Source organism: Petromyzon marinus, chromosome 17, assembly GCF_048934315.1.
Source record: "Petromyzon marinus isolate PM22_M1 ecotype Great Lakes invasive population chromosome 17, UKy_Petmar_22M1.pri1.0, whole genome shotgun sequence".
Classification (NCBI taxonomy): Eukaryota; Metazoa; Chordata; class Hyperoartia; order Petromyzontiformes; family Petromyzontidae; genus Petromyzon; species Petromyzon marinus.
Genome location: NC_133683.1, coordinates 8,115,389 through 8,132,589, shown reverse-complemented (window position 1 = coordinate 8,132,589; position 17,201 = coordinate 8,115,389).

The window sequence follows — 17,201 nt, the reverse complement described above, 5'->3', positions numbered from 1 at the left end:
AAATAAGTTTTGGCGTCAGGGATGGAAATTATGACTCACCCACCTGCACCTGCCTTGTGCTCCCAGACACCTAAGGACCTTACTACCGCTGTGAGAAATTGACGGGCGTAGACTGCTGCATGGCGATGATGTATTCACGTCGTTCCTGCTGTTTTCCTCTTTTGCTAGGTGATGCAATTGGTGGGCCAACACCTCCAGATGCAGTTCCTGAAGGAAGTGGGCATTCGGGACATGTTCGTTTTGCCTGTGATGAATGAGTTTGTCCGAACACACAGGGAAGTCAGCCTGTTCATCGAGGTGCGTTTCCCATGTTTATTTCACTCGATTGGTCGTCTGTTTGCAAGGTCATGCTGTGCCCAAAGGTCACCCACTGAGTTTTTTTTACGGTAACATTACCGTCACTTGGGTTTGGTGATCGATTCAACAGGGCAAATATATTTGTAAGAAGCGCAAACATGGCAACGTGATCATTGTCAGACCACGGAGGACCTTCAGAATGCCGAGTATGATCTTTAAATTGATCCTGGACTCGTTCGGGGGATATTTGAACAATTTGAATATTGGGGCGATATCGTCTTGCTACGGGTCTGAGTGAGAAGTCTGCCAGCGGTTTTTTGAGTCCATAATCGAGATTTTTGGGTTAGAGCACGTGAACATGCACTCAATGATACACTATATATGCACTATTTATTTATATATACAGTGAGGGAAAAAAGTATTTGATCCCCTGCTGATTTTGTACGTTTGCCCACTGACAAAGAAATTATCAGTCTATAATTTTAATGGTAGGTTTATTTTAACAGTGAGAGACAGAATAACAACAAAATCCAGAAAAACGCACGTCAAAAATGTTATAAATTGATTTGCATTTTAATGAGGGAAAAAAGTATTTGACCCCTCTGCAAAACATGACTTAGTATTTGGTGGCAAAACCTTTGTTGGCAATCACAGAGGTCAGACGTTTCTTGTAGTTGGCCACCAGGTTTGCACACATCTCAGGTGGGATTTTGTCCCACTCCTCTTTGCAGATCTTCTCCAAGTCATTAAGGTTTTGAGGCTGACGTTTGGCAACTCAAACCTTCAGCTCCCTCCAGAGATTTTCTATGGGATTAAGGTGTGGAGACTGGCTAGGCCACTCCAGGACCTTAATGGGCTTCTTCTTGAGCCACCCCTTTGTTGCCTTGGCCGTGTGTTTTGGGTCATTGTCATGCTGGAATACCCACCCATGACCCATTTTCAATGCCGTGGCTGAGAGAAGGAGGTTCTCACCCAAGATTTGACGGTACATGGCTCTGTTCAGCGTGCCCTGCTGTGGAAGCCAGCCACATGAGTTTGATAACCAGTCATGGCTAGTATCAGTGGAAAGCAAAATCTGAACTGGTTCAATGCTTCGCTGACCCAGACTGAGCAGTATGGAGTGCTAATAAGTTAACCGGATGATACATTATTATTTGGCAATGCTGCTGCTGCGTTGGCAGTGGTGCCCAAGAACAATTAACTAAAAAACTCAACACATTAGTCAGTAATGTTGTGGCCTCAATAGACACAACATTATATGCAACGTTGCGGGCCATGGTCCGTCTCCCATTTGTACAATGAAAAAGGGCCATTGCCCAAAAGTCTACATTTTTTCATTTTTATTTAATTTTAAGGTCATTGTTATTGACGAATTTGTTGAGTTCCCATGATAATTAAGAACAGATTTTGGTAGAAAGGTCCTGTTTCTATGATGAATGTATCCTCTAGACAAACATACAAATTAATCACAGGGTTGCCTAAAGCTTGCCAATAGAAAATAATGCCGATTAAGTTGTGGGCACCCGACATTCACTTGCCCTGCGGCCACTCCCTCAATGACACGAGTCGCATCGACTCAGGGTCCCGCGGGTAGTTCCACGACTCGGTGGTCCAGGAGAGTGGCACGAGCGATGCGGGCATCAGCTGGGCGCCACAGGGGCAGCCACGCTTCGAGTCACTCGCACAACTCCCTGTTCAGCACGACGTGAACGCATTGCCAGCATTCTGATCTATGTGGCTTTTCCAAATCAAGCAAATTGTCACTGATAATTTGGCACATTTGCTATGCTATTTAAAAAATATCTAGCGATTCATTTTATATAGCGTCGTTCATGATAATTGCATCTCAGAATTGCTGAGGAGCCAAAGACCAAGCTGGAATATTGCAAGGGAGGTGAGCCTGCGCAGACAATTGCCCTGCATTTCTATATATGTTCAGATGTTGCCAGCCAATTAGTGAGTGTGTATATATGTGGAAGGAAACTGGAGCACACAGATAAGTCACTGCTGAGTGCATTAATCACCCTTTGTGACATTTGACACAGCATGTAATTGAAATATATTTCCAATTTGTCTTCGGATGATTTTGTAGGTGTTTGTTTTTAAGCAAGAGGAGAGCGGAGTTTTAATGCCATGTCCTGAATGGGCCTTCCACAACAAAGTCCTCATTCAGGATCCCAGTCCCATAACATTTCAAGCCTGCCTCTCAATTGTACTGCTCTTTGTGCTGAACATTTAAACCTACTTATTGGGCCTTCTGATATGCCTTCTTTGGTATCATGACATGCCATTTCCTATACTGGATCATTGTAATCATTGCTCCATCAAGCCTCCTTGTCAGTCAGTAAACTTCTAACATTGGTGTCGTGTGTGTCTGTTGCAGGGATACTCTGGGGGGCCCTTTGTTTGCCAGGACTCAAACGGCCGCTGGTTCCTTTCTGGAATCACCAGCTGGGGCGTTGGCTGTGCACGGGCTTACCAGCCAGGTGTCTAGCGCACAGTCGCCAAGTTCATGGACTGGATTCACCAGAACATGCAGTAGTCTCTTACACATTTCTGCACCAGCAGAATACTATAGATCAGGGATATAAATATTATGGGAACTATACATCAAAATAATTAAGGCAATAAATATATTTTTCAAAAACTGATTTAAAGTAAATGTTGAAAGGTTAATTTAATGAGCTGAATACTATATTTTAACTGCACCATAATGCAAAAAGATTTCCAAGTGAACACGGATATTAGGTCAAATCAGAAAAGTATTTTTTTTACATGCATTGTCAATAGCGTTTTTATTTTATGGGTTTGCCACACATGTCAACGAGCCTGGCAAAGCAAACATGAGCGTGATGTTGGCATTGGCAGGAGATGAAGACAGAGCTTGCTATTTTTCAATGTTGCTTAATTCTTTCAAAACTGACACAATGGACAATGAATACACTGTCTAAATATTTGGCCCAACCTGATTATACATGATAGCAAAGCGAGTGTTGTCCAAACTACATATGATACATTTATATTCTTGTTATATTTTGACCTGGGTCATCAACTCGCATTTCTCATACATGAATTGCCATGGATGTTGAGCAGTAGGGGTACTCAGAGGGGGTCTATTGGCCTTCTAGGGGACCACTGCAATGATCGGGGCATCCAGAAGGGATGATGAGTTCCACAGGGAGAACGTCCTTCAGAGGTTGTCTTAGAGTGTCCATGGCAAGGTTATTGGTGATTACCTTCACCTCCCCCGGTCAACACAGTCCATGAGTTTGTGAGTTTTGCTTTACTAACGACGTGAAAACAAGACTGGTTTGCACAAGGAGCCTGCAAAAAATTTAATTTAGAAAACCTCATGAAATGTGATGCATGGCACTTATCTGAGACGCCCCTTATCTGAGACGCTCCTGTGTAAATGGCGTGATATCAAAACCATTATTATCATAGTGAACTATATGACGCGTGAAAGAAAACTATATAAACATCTATTGGAAACATTTCATGAAAATATGTACAAAAATGAACACTTTAATAGTGTTTCATGGTATTCCAAAAATCATAGCATATTTGATTGGTTAAGATGGTTTACTCGTGGGGATGATAAATGGCAATGATCCTTCATCATGTAAAAGACTGTAAGCTGCTTTCAAAAATACATATTTTTTGAAGATCGTATTCACACTCTGCAACAGTCTATTTTCCACGTCAAACCATAATGTGTCTGTCGACTGCAATTGGAAATTGATGCATGCTTAGTAGCAATCGGGTAAATAAACATTGAAATGTGTCACATGTTCGTGTCTGGGTGGCTTTTTGCTTGAGATTAGGGATCTTGTGAAAAAAGTTATAAGACTTTATATGAAAACCTCCACAGAGGCCGATTTTGACACTGTTGGTACAAGTCATCAAAGTCCAATTAGCTCCATCCACATCCTTCTGTACCACATCATTCCATCTCTCTTCTAGCCTATGACACATCCATTTAGCCCCATCCAGCCAAACAAGCTGTATCATGGGAGCTTTTTCCAGAATCAAAGTGTGAAAAATAATAAAAGGTTTTACCCTTTCTGGCAGTAAAACAGGAAGTGGTGTTAAAATGTTCAAACAACCAATTAGAAACCTGTTGCAATGAATCAAGTCTGCATTAACCACACACGGTACTTGTGGTGAATATGCAAACAAACATGCTCTGATAATATTTGCATTGTCTTTGAAACTGATAGGCCTACACCAGAGACAGCCTTCTTTATGACCCAGTCTCACCACCAGTGTCAGACCAGAGATCGCCAAAAGGCGAACAGTACAAAGGCAATGCCACTCGTATCGGAGCATTTATAGCTAACCACTGCCCACCGCTCCCCACTCACTCGGTGTGCTAACCGCGGTGCCACCACTCCCCCCTCACACAATGTGCAAACCACTACGCCACCAATCTCCACATTCTCACACAGTGCGCTCACCGCTGCGCCACCGGTCCCCACTCACATCTAGAATATGAATTAAATGTCCACAGTCATCGTTTTCTGATTTCCGGAATAATTGTGCCGGAAATAATACGAGTTGCATTTCATTCAACATTGGGAAGGGGTCTGCCCTTCGTTTAAGGCCCTGGCTGCTTACAGAATTGTCGCAGACTGTTTTGCCTCAGCAGCTTTCCTCTTTTCTCCTCCTGATGACGATCGAAACGTCGTAGTTTTTTTGTTATTTTAAAAATTATTTTCTTTCAACTTATCTACGTGACTACCGAAAGACCCAAAGAATATGATTTCATGGATGTTTATGAGGTCTGTTGCTGAGGGTTTCAAAGAAGTGGAGGCCTCTCTCAGTACATAAGAGTGAGGGGTTGTAGGTTTCGGCTTGGGTCATGGGTACGGGTTATTTTTTGGCATATTTTATTTTAAAAAAATCGAATTCCAATGTCGTGGATATTGTGATGTTTGGATTATTGACGGTAGAATTAATATTATTGCGAATATTTCTTATATTCTCGTTTTATGCCACTGATTATTGATGTAAAAAATAGGTTCAAATTTAAACGGCATGCAAAGAAGGTTACAGTTAATTATTAAACAATTCGCAACTGTTGATTTATTTGTTGTAGTGTATGATTGTCTGCTCGACTCAATTTCTGAGGATCTCACGTTTATTTCTATGTTATTGTACATTTTACAGTAGTGCTATAAAAAATAAAATGAAAAAAAATTATGTGAGATTTTCACCACAAACTAGGCTGCAATGGTTATGATATTGTGATAATTAGATTTTCACCACAAACTAGGCTATAATGGTTATGATATTGTGATAATTTGATTTTCACCACAAACTAGGCTACAATGGTTATGATATTGTGATAATTAGATTTTCACCACAAACTAGGCTACAATGGTTATGATATTGTGATAATTTGATTTTCACCACAAACTAGGTTACAATGGTTATGATATTGTGATAATTTTATTTTCACCAGAAACTAGGCTACAATGGTTATGATATTGTGATAATTTGATTTTCACCACAAACTAGGCTATAATGGTTATGATATTGTGATAATTTTATTTTCTGCCACCAAATTACAATTAGATTCGTTGCTTCGCATATTCCCTGATATTTTGTTTAGACCGCAAGGGTGTATCCATTTAAACTATTGCTAACTAGCTTGTTTATGTCATCTAGAATATGAATACAATTTTCACCATCATCGTTTTCCTATTTCTGGGACAATTGTGCCCTAAATAATAGGAGTTGCATTACATTCAGATCCGGGCTGATGACGTAGTTGACTCCAGTCTGTGATGTCACAGTCATGTGGGTGGTACCTTTGACATCATGATGTATATGACGTCATGCACCACGTGTCATATTGGAAGAGCTGCGTTTATTGGTGGCTGTGTTTCTTGTCTCAGCTAAAATAAGCGTGATATTATTTAGCCTCGTGGTTATTAAAGCCTCCACTACTGTTGATGAAACTGAAATGAATCTCAGCAGTTGTCAGCCTGCACATCATTTAACCGGTGAGCCTGAAAGGGGTGGTTTAACGATTGTTTGCGTGTTAATGGGGTTTATTATTGAAGCTTTCAAGGGTGTGGGGGTCTCACTCACTACATGAGCATGATGGGTTTGGGGGTTTAGCTTAGCTCAAGGTAACGTGTTGTAACAAATACGTTTAAATATATAATTTTAGCATATGTTATCAGAAAATCTAACTGAAAGGGGTGGTTTAAGGATTGTTTGCGTGTTAATTGGGTTTATTATTGAGGCTTTCAAGGGTGTGGGGGTCTCACTCACTGCATGAGTATGAGGGGTTTGGGGGTTTAACTCAGCTTATGGTAACGTGTTGTAGCAAATACTTTTAAATATACAATTTTAGCATATGTTATCAGAAAATCAAACTGCAATGTCGCGGATATTGTGATTCTTGGATTCTTGACGGTAGAATTAATATTGATGTAGATATTTCTGACATTGTCGTTTTATGTGACTGATTATTGATGTAAAAATTAGTTTCAAATAGAAACGGCATGCAAAAAAGGTGAACATTAATCATTAAACAATTCTCAATTGTTAATTTGTGTTGTAGTGTATGATCATCTGCTTGACACAATTTATAATTTTCTCTTTTATTTATATAATATTGTAAATGTTACAATAGTTTTTTTCATAAGATGCCATTTTAAAAATATAATTTTACATTGTCACCTCAAACTAGACTCAAATATTCATAATATTGTGGTAATTGGATTGTCTGCCATCAAATTAAGACAATTAGATTCGTTACTTGGAATATCGCTTCATATATTGCTGTTTCTAACATTGTTTAGGCCGTAACCGTGTAACCATTCAAAACGTTGATAACGAGCCTGTTTAAGTCATCTAGATTACGAATAAAATGTACACAATCTTCATTTTCTTATTACTGGGACAATTGTGCCCGAAATAATATGAGTTACATTACATTTAACAATAGGAAGGGGTCTGCTGTTCAGGTCAGATCCTGGCTGATGACGTAGTTGTCTCCAGTCTGTGATGTCACAGTCATGTGGGTGGTACCTTTGACATCATGATATCTATGACGTCATGTACCACGTGTCATTCATATTGGAAAAGCTGTGTTTATTGGTCGCTGTGTTTCTTGTCTCAGCTAAAATAAACGTGGGATTATTTAGCCTCGTGGTTATTAAAGCCTCCACTACTGTTGATGAAACTGAAATTAATCTCAGCCGTTGTCAGCCTGCACATCATTTAACCGGTGAGCCTGAAAGGGGTGGTTTAAGGATTGTTTGCGTGTTAATGGGGTTTATTATTGAGGCTTTCAAGCGTGTGGGGGTCTCACTCACTACATGAGCATGAGGGGTTTGGGGGTTTCGCTCAGCTTATGGTAACGTGTTGTAACAAATACGTTTAAATATATAATTTTAGCAAATGTTATTAGAAAATCAAACTACAATGTCGTGGATATTGTGATTTTTGGATTCTTGACGGTAGAATTAATATTGATGTAGATATTTCTTACATTGTTGTAAAAATTAGTTTCAAATAGAAACGGCATGCAAAAAAGGTGAACATTAATCATTAAACAATTCCCAATTGTTAATTTATTTGTTACAGTGTATGATCGTCTGCTTGACACAATTTATTATTTTCTCTTTTATTTCTATAATATTGTAAATGTTACAATAGTTTTTTCATAATAATGCAATAATTCAATTGATGGAAAACATTGTTTGTAAAGCAAAATTATATAAATAATGTGCAACTGCACGCGATTATTTCGCATTCTAGTTTTTAAAAGATGCACAACCGGTGATAAAAGTAAAGTTAATCTCGTCAGTTGTGAGCCTTGTCTTCATCACATCTGAAAAGTGAGCCCGACACGGGCGTTTTAAAAATGATCAGGGATCGTTGTTAATAATTAGGGATGAAAAGTTGTGGTTATGGGTTACAGGCTGAGTTTTAGTGTTTGGGGATAGAGTGAAGGGTTAGAGTTCACAGTTATAATTAGAGGTTGGAGTTTGCCGTAGGGGTAAGTGTGATACAGTTACGGTTTAGGAGTTAGAGTTACGGTTGTGTGTTAGGGTTTGTGTATTAAGGGTTAGTGTTCGGTATGAGGGGTTAGGGTTGCCTATCAGGTGTTCGGGTTATGCTTGAGTAATAGTATTTCGATGTTTGGGCGAGGGATATTGCTCAGGTTATTCAATTGGTTGACCTATGAATAGATTACCCGTTATGTTTCTGATTTCATCAGGTCTCAGAAGCTAAGCAGGGTCTAGCTTTGGGAGTGATTGGATGTCCTAGCATTGGGTGGCCACCACGTGCTATAAATGGTGTAATAGCCATTGTGAGCATTGGAGGGCAGTGCAGAAATATATTTTCTCTTGCAGTCTCCCCGACCTTCACCAACCCACACTGACCAGCGTTTTAAAGTATGGTTACATAACCCTCATCATCGATGAGGCATTATGAGGCGCTTATCAACCAGTGGATTAATACAAATGGATTCTCCATGAACATGGTTAAGTCTGACGATTATGCTCAATGGAATAGTAGATTGGAATAAACATGTGTGAGTGGGTGAGTGAATGAGTGAGTGAGCGGGTGCACAAGTGAGTGAGTTGGCAGTAAGCAAGTAAATGAAGGGGCTTGTATATCAACATGCACAAGAGTGAGTGAACTGGTACTGTGAGTGGGAAATGGTAATAATTGAGAGGATGAGTGATTCGTTGAGTTGATAAATTTGATTCTTGTTCTAACCCCTCCAGGCCACCACCATCAAACAGACACAACACCTACAACATGGACAAACAACTTAAGTGGGCTGATATCTTGGAGCACTATGAGAGTAAGTTACATATACCTACATAAAATAGTTTGTTAGAATCAGAATATTTATATATTCTGGAGAACTCCATAATAATGACATTCAGCAGAACTGGCTTGGTGGGTAAGGGATTAGACACTGATCCAGCATGGCAGAGAACGTTGGTTAAGCTCTGGGTTTCAGCAACCTATAATTAAACTAGGGTCTCAAGTTTATGGAATGAATGATCTCAACATGCTCGCAAAAATATGACATGTAAAGTGTTAATGCCATGTGATGAATATTTCTCAATAGCAGGGCCTGTAGTGTGATAAGAGGATACTAGAGGGATCTCAGAATGAGTTCTGTGAAATCTCCATGTGCTTCGTTCTCTAATCCATTACTCATCCTTTGAATGAAATGTCTGTGCTCCGTAGCCCGGAAGTCGCAGCTCCAAACGACCACGTGGGGGGACATTATGGACAGAGTTGACCCTTTCCCGAACCAAGGTGACAACAATGGCGACCAAAAGGTGTGTATGTGGTCGGTGAGGGTCAAAGACACCGTCTCTACACGATAGCAAACCATGCCACCACACGATCAAACTACATTACATCAAACCATTTCTCCACACCACCTTTCCCATCATACCACCCCACCATCCAGTCAATAACCCATCATAGAACCTCACCATGTGTCTACACCATCACATGACACGATCTCTCCATAACATTCCAACACATCACATCTAAATACCACCACATCATCTCCCGACATCACCCCATCTTGCCACCATGTCATGCCATATTCCACTTGTGCATGCACATAAATTGGCCTTTTTTTCAGGCAGTGACGCGACCTCAGTCTGTGAGCTCATTGGAAGGTGATATTCCAGTTGCCCTTTCAAATGCATTGAGACGAGAAATGCAAGATGTGAGTGGCTCATCACGTGTAAAGCGCTCTGAGATGCCATCAAAGTCAAAGGGGGCAACTTAGTCGACCACGAATCACCATAGATATTTTCCACAATCGTGCATGCGTGAAGCGGGCCAGCGATAGCGGGTTCATCACTCACTGCTTACAGTTCAGCTCTGGCGTCCTGCCCTGGGTATTACTGCTGCTGCGTAAACCACAAAGACACGCACACCCTCTCCTTCGTAGCAGACGTTAAAAATCTCCCCTGATGTCATTGTAAATGAGTATGCCATTGTGTGCCAGGGATCAATTATAATACACATATACAAATGTCACTGCAAGCAATTCGATTGGATTTACACAGCAATGCCAGCCACTACTGTGAAACTACAGCAGTCTGTGTTAGATTCAGCAGCACCTTTCTTCGTGCTAGCCTTGCATTTAGAGAATGACAGCTGCAATGCCAAGCGTACTCACTGATTGCGATGTTTTGTGTGGTTATTAAATTCGAATTAATCCGCCACACAGTCCACCTACAGATTATAAGGAGACGACTGCGATGTCAGCCATAGCAGGAAGGTTGAACGGTGTCATGCGCGTCTCTTCACAGAGCGGAGCCAGCGCAGCAATCCTCGCAGGCCGTTGAAGAGGAGAGAGAGGTTGTGGAGAAGAAGATGAAAGAGGAAGTGAAGGAGGAGGTGAAAGAGGAAATGGAGAAGGTGGAGAGGGAGTTGGAGAAGACAAATGAGAAGATAGCGGTGGAGGACGAAGAGGACGACAAGGAGATGGAGGAGAAGATGGCTGTGGAGGAGGAAAAGGAGAAGATGGTGGTGGTGGTGGTGGAAGAGATGGTGATGCAGGAGGTCGAAAAGACGGAGAAAGAGAAGACGGAAGAGACAGAGAAGGCGACGGGGAAAGAGACAGAGGAGGAGACAGAGGAGGAGACAGAGTGGCAGGAGGCGGTGGTAGTGCAGGAACGAAAGGGCCTGGCTCGTGTGGCGAACGCGATCCGTGCGCTCTTCCGCAGCATGATGCTGTTTGGTTGCGGCCGGTCGACCGCACAGTTGGGGTGATGGAGGTGCCACTGGGACCGCAGCCGGGGAAGGAAACTGAGCAGCAGATGCCAGGACTGCACTGGACACTGACTGCTGCCAACAGACTAACTCTGTTAAGAGGTAGGATCAATCCAATGCATTATGTAATAATTATCATTGTTGTTTTTATTATAAACTTTATGACATAAACCTATGAGGAAACAATGTAACTTTGCATTGCTTGTGAGCGCTGCCTGGGTTGGTTCAATGTGCCTTGGCTCGTGTGCAGTGTCCCGGCTATGTGTGCGGCGGTACAATGACAACTATGTCATGAGAGAAGTTTCAGGCGATGGCCCTTCTTCAGAACGTGTACAAGCAGTGGTGGGAAAAGATCATCAGGCGATTCGTCTGACACATCCACCCCTTCACTGCCCCACTGCCCCTCTGCCAAGCTGCTTCCGCTGTCCTGCTGCCCCTCTGCCCACTGCCCCATTGCCTCACTGCCCCTCTGCTCCGCTGCCCCACTGCTTTGGTGCCACTCTGCCCTAATGCCCCGCTGTTCCATTGCTCCACTTTCCCACTGCCATCACATCCATCACGAAGCAGCGAAACGTCCATACCAACTCATTAAATATTACCCTGATGTGCACGCAGAGAGAGAGAGACCCTCGTTTAGCATTGCATACTGGAGGGGGCTGCTGTGATGCAATGGCTCGTAAACTTCACTGGCAATAGAGAGATTGCTGGTTCCACCTTCTGGCACAGCAGTTGAAACAAATGGTCGAGTATCTGAAGTTCCCCTGCCTCTGTCCGCCAAACAGTACAACTGGGTACACCAAAATCGAGTGGCAAGTTGCGTGTGGTGGGTAAATGTGTGTGTACTCCTTCCTCTTCAAAATCATCTGACGAGTATGGAAGAATAGACCAAAATATCGTCCAAACGCCTTTCTAGAGTTCTCTATTGTGGAATTTCTGCCGACAGTTTTGTTTGAGATAATTTAATATTTGTTTGGTGTTCTTTCAGCCTTATGCTGATGTTACGTCCCATCTGTCCAATATAGCATCTGCCACAAAAGCAATTAATCTGATATACACCTTCTGTTGATAATTGAGGTAATTCGTCTTTAGTGCAAGATACTTTAATGGCCACTCTTTTTTAACCAGTCACTTTTTTTGATGGCCACTTTTTTTTAAAGGCCACTTTTTTTACCGGAATTTTTTTGATGGCCACATTCTGTTACTGGCCAATTTTTTTGGACTCGTCTTTTTTATGGGCCAATTATTACTTGGTCGGCCACTTTTTTTAATGGCCACTCTTTTTTTACCAGTCACCTTTTTTTGATGGCCACATTCTTTTACTGGCCAATTTTTCTTGACTGATCCTTTTTTAATGGGCCAATTATTTTTTGGTCAACCACTTTTTTTTAATGGACACTTTTATAACTGGTCACTTTTTTAGATTGCCATTTATCTCTTTTACCAGCCAATTTTTTCACTTTTTATGACCACTTTTCACCATTCAATTTTTTCTTTAATGGCCACTCTTTTTTAACCAGTCACTTTTTTGATGGCCAGTTATCTTTTTAATGGCTATTTTTTTTTTACCGGTAATTTTTTTGATTTCCACATTCTTTCACTGGCCTTTTTTTACTGGTCTTTTTATGGGCCAATTATTTTTTGGTCGGCCACTTTTTTTTAATGGCCACTCTTTTTTAACTGGCCAATTATTTTTCACTTTTATGACCATTTTTTTTTACCAGTAAATTTTTTTCTTTAATGGCCATTATTTTTGAACCAGTCACTTTTTTTGATGGCCATTTACTTTTTTTACCGACCAATTTTTTTCACTTTTTTTATGACCACTTCTTTTTTTTTACCAGTCAATTTTTTCTTTAATTGGTTTAACACGTAGGCTTTCGCGACCAATATTATTCATAATAAAGGTTTTTGGGTTAGATCGTGTTATTTATAAATGTGTCGTAACCCTCCACCACCCGACACGGCCAATCAGCAAAAAAAGTGTCACGTTGACAAAAGACAATTAGTTCACTACTTTAGCCCACCGGTGTGTTGAAGAGTGAATCCACAACATTTACAGTTTGAATACGACGTTTTGCTGGTAATTACATCCAGCATCATCGGGCAATTCGCCAGAATGGTAAAGCCCTCACTTGCTCCTGGTTTTAAATAGAGCAGCAGGGTGACGTCATCATTTAACTCATTCAGGTGCAGTAATTCTATAATCGATTAGTAATCAGTCAATGGTTATGATTAGTAATGAGTTGTAATGTGTGTTATTGTGAATATACGCTACGTTAGTAATCCGATAATTAGTATGTGTTTCCCTTATAAGGAATTGTAATATGTATTATTTAATAATACGCTTAAAAGCCGTACAAAGCCTATAGCTCTCAGCCCGATTAAAGTTATTTCTATTTCTCTCAATTTCAATGGATTCTCTAATTAATCTTTGCCAGTAATAATTAGTATTACACAACACTTCAACGCTATCAAAATCAATTGAGTGTCCTTGTTGACAAGCATGTTCTGCCACTGCCGACAGTTGTGTTTGAGATCATTTAATATTTCTTTGGTGTTCTTTCAGTCTTATGCTGATGTTGCATCCCGTCTGTCCAATGTAGCATCTGCTACAAAAGCAATTAATCTGATATATACCTGTTGATAATGTAGGTAATTCGTCTTCAGTGCAAGATACTTTAATGGCCACTCTTTTTTAACCGGTCACTTTTTTAGATGGCCACTTTTTTTTTAATAGCCACTTTCTTTTTTAACCGGTATTTTTTTTTGATGGCCACATTCTTTTACTGGCTAATTTTTTTTAACTTGTCTTTTTTATGGGCCAATTATTTTTTGGTCGGCCACTTTTTTTAATGGCCACTCTTTTTTAACCGGTCAATTTTTTAGATGGCCATTTATCTCTTTTACCAGCCATTTTTTTACTTTTTTATGACCACTTTTTTTTACCAGTCAATTTTTTCTTTAATGGTCACTCTTTTTTAACCAGTCACTTTTTTTGATGGCCACTTATCTTTTTTAATGGCCACCTCTTTTTTTACCAGTATTTTTTTTTGATGGCCACATTCTTTCTCTGGCCTTTTTTTACCGGTCTTTTTTATGGGCCAATTATTATTTGGCCGGCCACTATTTTTTAATGGCCATTCTTTTTTTACTGGTCACTTTTTTAGATGGCCATTTACCTTTTTAACCGGCCAATTTTTTTACTTTTTTATGACCACTTTTTTACCAGTCAATTTTTTCTTGAATGGCCATTATTGTTTAACCAGTCACTTTTTTTATGACAATTTTTTTTTCTATACCAGTCAATTATTTCATTAATGGCCACTCTTTTTTAACCAAGCACTTTTTTTGATGGCCACTTATCTTTTTCAACGACTACTTTTTTTTACTGGTAATTTTTTTTAATTTCCACATTCTTTTACTGGCCAATTTTTTTTGACTGGTCTTTTTTAAGGGCCAATTATTACTTGGTCGACCACTTTTTTTTAATGGCCACTCTTTTTTAACCGGTCACTTTTTTTGATGGCCATTTATCTTTTTTACCGGCCAATTTTTTTCACTTTTTTCATGACCATTTTTTTTTTACCAGTCAAATTTTTTCTTTAATGGCCACTCTTTTTTAACCAGTCACTTTTTTTGATGGCCAATTATCTTTTTTAATGGCCACTTATTTTAAACTGTAAATTATTTTGATGGCCACATGCTTTTACTGGCCAATTTTTTTGACTGGTCTTTTTTTATGGGCCAATAATTTTTTGGTCGGCCACTTTTTTTTTAATGGCCACTCTTTTTTAACCGGTCACTTTTTTAGATGGCCATTTATCTCTTTTACCGGCCAATTTTTTCACTTTTTTATGACCACTTTTTTTTTACCAGTCAATTTTTTCTTTAATGGCCACTCTTTTTTAACCAGTCACTTTTTTAGAAGGCCATTTTCCTTTTTTACCGGCCAATTTTTTTCACTTTTTTTATGACCACTTCTTTTTTTTATCAGTCAATTTTTTCTTTCATTGGTTTAACACGTAGTCTTTCGCAACCAATATTATTCATAATAAAGGTTTTTGGGTTAGATCGTGTTATTTATAAATGTGTCGTAACCCTCCACCACCCGACACGGCCAATCAGCAAAAAAAGTGTCACGTTGACAAAAGACAATTAGTTCACTACTTTAGCCCACCGGTGTGTTGAAGAGTGAATCCACAACATTTACAGTTTGAATATGCCGTTTCGCTGGTAATTACATCCAGCATCATCGGGCAATTCGCCAGAATGGAAAAGCCCTCACTTGCTCCTGGTTGTAAATAGAGCAGCAGGGTGACGTCATCATTTAACTCATTCAGGTGCAGTAATTCTATAATCGATTAGTAATCAGTCAATGGTTATGATTAGTAATGATTTGTAATGTGTTATTGTGAATATATGCTACGTTAGTAATCCGATAATTAGTTTGTGTTTCCCTTATAAGGAATTGTAATATGCATTATTTAATAATATGCTTAAAAGCCGTACAAAGCCTATAGCTCTCAACCCGATTAAAGTTATTTCTATTTCTCTCAATTTCAATGGATTCTCTCATTAATCTTTGCCAGTAATAATGAGTATTACACAACACTTCAACGTTATCAAAATCAATTGAGTGTTCTTGTTGACAGGCATGTTCTGCCACTGCCGACAGTTGTGTTTAAGATAATTTAATGTTTCTTTGGTGTTCTTTCAGTCTTATGCTGATGTTGCGTCCTGTCTGTCCAATATAGCATCTGCCACAAAAGCAATTAATCTGATATACACCTTCTGTTGATAATTTAGGTAATTCATCTTTAGTGCAAGATACTTTAATGGCCACTCTTTTTTAACCAGTCACATTTTTTAGATGGCCACTTTTTTTTTAATAGCCACTTTCTTTTTTAACCGGTATTTTTTTTTGATGGCCACATTCTTTTACTGGCTAATTTTTTTTAACTTGTCTTTTTTATGGGCCAATTATTTTTTGGTCGGCCACTTTTTTTAATGGCCACTCTTTTTTAACCAGTCAAATTTTTTAGATGGCCATTTACCTTTTTTACTGGGCAATTATTTTTCACTTTTATGACCACTTTTTTTTACCAGTCAAATGTTTTCTTTAATGGCCATTATTTTTTAACCGGTATTTTTTTTTCATGGCCACTTATCTTTTTTAATGGCCACTTCTTTTTTAACCAGTATTTTTTTTGATGGCCACATTCTTTCACTGGCCTTTTTTTACTGGTCTTTTTTATGGGCCAATTATTACTTGGCCGGCCACTATTTTTTAATGGCCATTCTTTTTTTACCGGTCACTTTTTTAGATGGCCATTTACCTTTTTTACCGGCCAATTTTTTTACTTTTTTATGACCACTTTTTTTTACCAGTCAATTTTTTCTTTAATGGCCATTCTTGTTAACTCAGTCACTTTTTTTAGGACCAATTTTTTTTCTATACCAGTCAATTTTTTCATTAATGGCCACTTTGTTAACCAAGCACTTTTTTTGATGGCCACTTTTCTTTTTTAATAACTTTTTTTTACTGGTAATTTTTTTTTATTTCCACATTCTTTCACTGGCCAATTTTTTTTACTGGTCTTTTTTAATGGCCAATAATTACTTGGTCGGACACTTTTTTTAACGGCCACTCTTTTTTTACCGGTCACTTTTTTAGATGGCCATTTACCTTTTTTACCAGCCAATTTTTTCACTTTCATGACCACTTTTTTACCATTCATTTTTTTCTTTAATGGCCACTCTTTTTGAACCAGTCACTTTTTTTGATGGCCACTTATCTTTTTTAACGGCTATTCTTTTTTTACTGGTATTTTTTTTATTTCCACATTCTTTTACTGGCCAATTTTTTTTGACTGGTCTTTTTAATGGGCCAAATATTACTTGGTCGGCCACTTTTTTTTAATGGCCACTCTTTTTTTACCGGTCACTTTTTTAGATGGCCATTTACCTTTTTTACCGGCCAATTTTTTTCACTTTTATGACTTTTTTTTACCAGTCAATTTTTTCTTCAATTGGTTTAACATGTACGCTTTTGTGACCAATATTATTCATAAAAAAGGTTTTTGGCTTAGATCGCGTTATTTATAAATGTGTCATAACCCTCCACC